The 5,467-nt window shown below is 36.1% G+C and overlaps 1 non-coding gene across 1 annotated transcript; it reads left to right on the forward strand.

Annotated features, from left to right (window-relative positions):
- Positions 1-4,744: 4,744 nt before the first annotated feature.
- Positions 4,745-4,851, forward strand: LOC139887389 (small nucleolar RNA R71). Its single transcript, XR_011773224.1, has one exon. It is a non-coding gene; the product is annotated as a small nucleolar RNA R71 (small nucleolar RNA).
- Positions 4,852-5,467: the final 616 nt, after the last annotated feature.

A 5,467-nucleotide genomic window follows, 5' to 3' on the forward strand; every position in this document is an offset into this window, starting at 1 on the left:
AATATTATATTTTATTCTTGTGCATAGTTGACTTGTAATTTTTACACCGTTGCGTCGAGCGTTGAGAGTTGACTCATGTCCCGGTTCCGGATTTTCGAATGTCCTTTCGTACTATTTTATATCGTGTACTTTGCGTTTTGTAACTTGTACTTTTGTCATTTTTAGACGTTCCTCATCAATAATTTGAACCTTTTTAATTGTATCTTGTACATTTGAGCATTTTGGACCTTTTTGTCTTCAAATCTTCGTTTTCGCCTTTTGTCTTCGCACTTATTAAATATAAACGAATATTACTTGAAAATGGAACAATTGCAACTAAAATCTTATCTTTCTTGGGGGATTTTGCTATGAAATATATGTTCCTTTTTAGCCTTATCAATATCCCCACACTTGAGCGTTGCTTGTCCTCAAGCAATACAGTCTTGAAATAATATAATACATCACACGAATCACTTCTTTATTCTTCACACTTTGTACATCAGTGATTTTGATAGAGCGGTATAAACAATGATAGTAACGATATGGTTAAAGGTGGGTGTGTCATCCACAGTTGCCTTGGGTTTAGGACAACGACACTTGCAATCAAATAGCCGATTTACTTTCGGTTTCCAAAGCAAAGTGCACATTTGAAAGGTGGTTTACAGTCCCACATGACTATGAAAATGTAGATCCTTAAGGAAATTGGATCTTTATGAAAACATTTGATCTTTTGAAAATTCAAGCTAGATTTTACTCTAGACAAGTTTTCTGATTTGATCCATCATCGGTGTTGCAAAATATATTTGTGGATCAATATTTTGGCTAAAAACTTTTAGGTTCGTGTAATCCACTGCTATCCCGGTATCGGAAAGCACACATCCAGTTTACTTGTTCCGTATATTACCTTTCGGTAAACTACCGTCCGGTTGTAAAGGAAAGCGATGAACAAGAAACTGTTAAGGCAATGTCCCGTGACATGCAGATGATTATGGTCTTATTAACGTGTCGGATGCTAGAACTATCCTTGGTAGGAGCGATAGTAAAGATCATCCTATAATTTTTCGGTCTGGCACAAGGTCCTGTCTCCGACCATGCTATGCAACCACCGTTCTTACGGTTGACACCCGATTTGGTTCAGGTGACCTAATGAATTCCAGGTGAATTTCTTAGGATTTTACGTTCAATGGTAATGAACGCATTGAAAATGGTTTTTCAGAAAACAAATCGGTTTGTATTTTTGATCAAAATATTTTCTCGTTCATGCTCGAGTTTAGATATCATCGAATTCCATGAGTTTGAATTCTCAATCTTTAAGGTCAATCTCTAGGATTGAGTATTATCAGTCTTAAAAGCTGATTTTTTAATCTTTAAGGAGATTATCCTTTTCTAGGGATCTGATTCATTAGTCTTATCAAGCTAATTTGCACGGTGCCTCCCCATTGTACGAGATAAATCCTTCTCATGGTTAGGATAAATCTGACCACTTGGCGACCCTGTTTGATGCTGAGGTCCGTGGATTTCCTGCTGATTTTAGAGATGACTTTTCTAGATTTTTCGTCAACCTACAGCTGGTCTGTACGACAACTTCATGACCTAAATCAAGAAGCGCGTGTCTTTTTCGGAAGACTTTACTTCCTTTTAATGATGGAATTGATTCATCGTGTAGATCCATCTTTCTTTCAAATGTATTACAGTAAACCGGGTAAAACTGATTAGTATCGTCCAAAGCAAAAGTACCTGCAATAATCTTGTACAAAAATATGTGATATATGTTTTAAATTAAATAACTTGGTACATTCTTCCCACACTTAGTTTCTTTCTTTGCCTTTTTATTTTCTTCTATTTCATTTTAAATGAATTCAAGCGTTTTAGGGTGTTTCTCAATTTATGTCCTTTTCGAGGTAACGATAATTTCGGTATTATCACCTAGTTTTCATCGTTCATAAATATGTATAAACACGATTTTGACTTCATTTAATTGAAATTTTTTCAAATTTTCACAAAATTTGGCAAATAAACCAAGTATAAACCTGAGAGAATTTATAACCCTTCCCCACACTTAAGATCATGCAATGCCCTCATTTGCATGAAATCAGACTATAATTTAAATTCATGAGGGTGATTAGCGTAGAAAAGTGATTAAAAATACCGAGTTTGTAATTACAAAGCTCGTCGAATGATAGATGGCGCCTCATCATTCATTCCTTCATTTGTTATATCATATTTGTTGTTTTGCGTCTTGTCGTCAAAATTAGTACCTTTTGCTGAACTTTAATGACAATCTTTGAAAGTGCGTTGTTTTACCCTGTTTTGTACATAAGATAAAATACAAACATATATATATATATATATATATATATATATATATATATATATATATATATATATATATATATATATATATATATATTTTTGAAGTTTGGTTTATAACCCCACTTTTCAAAAATTTATAAAGTATAATATTTTTGGCATACTTTAAATCAATAAAATTAAAAATAATGATAACAAAATTTGTCGCCCCGCCCTCGGGTAAAGTAATTTCGGCTTAATGACCTAGTCTTCAACTCACGACGAATTTTAGAAATCATTTTTTCAACTTAATGAATTAAAGTAAATTTTGTTTTTTAAAAACTTAAATTAAAATGCATATTAATTTTATAAAAAAAAAACCTACAAAACAAAAATTCAGAATGGAGGGAGAAAACTAGTTCTTTAGTGTCTGCTAGCGGAAAAGACCAATCGGGTTCCATTCTCGGAACTACACGAGAACAGAACAACTAACTCTAGATAGCATTTTCTTTTTAGAACATTTGAATCTCCCCACACTTAGGTAGCCGTGGTGTCAAAATTGTGATTAACTTCATCGTTAATTTCTCTTGGTCCATAATCAACTTGCATATCCGTGACTTTTTCTTTAAGCCATTGGTCGGATTCCTGTGTAATATCCACAATTTCAACTAGTTTCTCCTTTTCTTTAGGTGATAGATTGGATACTAACCGGTTACATAACTTAAAGTTCCCCTTGGTTCTAGCATCGCGAATCCGTTTAATAAGTTTCTTCATTGAACTATTAATAACGGGATCATTTAATTTCGTATCAACAACGGGGTTCTTTGTTATCATGTCATCATTAGGTGTTACTTCATTTTCCCCACACTTAGGCGTTTCATTATTGCTAAGTATTACCGTTGGAGTTGGTAAAACAACATGGTTCTTACCAATCGTTTTTGCTGGTTCAACGGTTTTGGTTGGTGGAGATTTAGTCTTTCGAATCATAAAGGTGATCGATTTGTCACCACTACTAAGTGTCATTCTACCATTTCCTACATCAAATAACGCCTTGGTGGACGCTAAGAATGGCCGACCTAAAATTAGAGGAATGTTTGGGTCCTCTTCTATGTCAATGACAATGAATTCGACTAGAAAGGTTAAATTACCTACTTGAACGGGTAGGTTGTCAGCAATTCCAACTGGGTGCTTAATGGTTTGATCAAGGAGTCGAACACTCATATCCGTTGGAGTTAACTCACCTACACCTAATCTCTTATATAATGAAAGAGGCATAACACTCACACTTGCACCTAAATCTGCTAGTGCATCATACATGACACAATCACTAAGTAGACAAGGAACAATAAATTCACCCGGATCACCTACCCTAGGTGGAGGTTTTGGTGGAACTGTCTTCACCAGGTTTATATTTACGGCTTTTGTTTCTTGCACTTTCTTATTCTTTTTCTTCTTCTTCTTTCCAGAGGTATCACAATCTTTATTACCTATCACTTGCTCATACTCAACTCCTTTTCTTGGAAACGGGATGGGTGGTTTGTATGGTGCCACCACTGGCTTTACATACTCGGGTGGTGGTGGTGTAACTTCTTCATTGTTACTCTCATCTAAAACCTTCCCATCTTCTGGTGCTGGTTTTTCAGAATTCGTTGAAACCATATTAACATTCTCATTCCGAGGATTTACTTCAGTATTACTCGGTAGCTTTCCTTGTTCCCTCTCACTCATCATGCTAGTAAGAGTACCTACGTGTTTTTCAAGATTCAAAATGGAAGCTTGTTGAGTTCTTAATGACTGATCAAACCTCTCGTTCGTTTGGGTTTGAGATGTAATGAATTGTGTTTGAGATTCAATCAGCTTTGCCATCATTTCTTCTAGATTTGGCTTTTTCTCTTCGGGTTGTTGTGGTGGTTTATACAAGTTAGGTCTTTGTTGATTGAAAGTGTTGTTTTGAGTTGGTTGGTTATTCGAACCTTGTTGGTTATACGAGTTATTGTTGGGTCCATTTGGATTGTAAAGAATTTTTTGATTTCAATTGAAGTTCAGCTTTGGCGGTTGATAATTATTTTGATAATTATTTCCCGGCCTTTGGTTCATGTAGACAACATTCTCACGTTGTTCCATCGTTTGTTCAATGTGACATTCTTTCATTAAGTGTGGTCCACCGCATTGCTCACAACTGATTCGTATTGCGTGAATATCTTTATTCATCTTTTCCATTCGTCTTTCGAAAGCATCTATTTTTGCGGAAACGGAATCAAAGTCATGGCTAGAATCGGCTCTAGCCGCTTTAGATGAACGAAAAATATCTTTTTCTTGATGCCACTCATGAGAGTGGGAGGCTGTGTTATCAATAATTTTGTAAGCTTCAGTTGCGGTTTTCTTCATAATTGAACCACCAGCTGTTATGTCGATGTCTTTCCGTGTAGCAACGTTGACACCTTGGTAGAATATTTGTACTATTTGATAAGTGTCTAAACCGTGTTGAGGACATCCTCTCAACATCCTTCCGAATCTTGTCCATGCCTCATATAATGTTTCATTTGGCTTTTGCGCGAACGTAACAATTTCTCCTTGAAGTCTCACGGCTTTGGATGCCGGAAAGAATTGTTTAAGAAATTTTTCAACTAAAACATCCCATGTGTCAATCGCCCCTTCAGGTAACGATTCTAACCAATCTTTGGCTTCTCCCTTTAAAGTCCAGGGAAACAACATGAGATAGATCTGTTCATCCTCCACTTCTCGGATTTTGAATAGTGTACAGATCCTGCTAAACGTACGAAGATGTTCGTTTGGATCTTCATTCGGCGCACCACTGAATTGGCATTGGTTAGTCACCATATGTAGAATTTGTCCTTTGATTTCATAATCTGGTGCATTAATGTTTGGTTGAGTAATTGCATGACCTTGGCCGGTGCGTTTGGCTCTCATTCGGTCTTCCATACTTAGAGGTTCTAGATTTTCCATGATTGGAAGTGTTGTATCCGAATCATTAGAGGTTTCTGATTTAATGGTTTCTTCCTCAGCAATCTCCGGATTCTCAATTGTGAGGTTGGTTTCAAAAACTGGATTATCGGAAATTTGAGTATTTGGTCGACTAGATGACGATTCTAAAGAAAAATCAACGGCGGCGATATTTGCTAAATGCCTTGATCGAGTTACAGGCGGTGATCGTATGACAGGCGGTGAACGTCTTGCT

Source organism: Rutidosis leptorrhynchoides, chromosome 1 (assembly GCF_046630445.1).
Source record: "Rutidosis leptorrhynchoides isolate AG116_Rl617_1_P2 chromosome 1, CSIRO_AGI_Rlap_v1, whole genome shotgun sequence".
In the NCBI taxonomy this organism is placed as follows: Eukaryota; Viridiplantae; Streptophyta; class Magnoliopsida; order Asterales; family Asteraceae; genus Rutidosis; species Rutidosis leptorrhynchoides.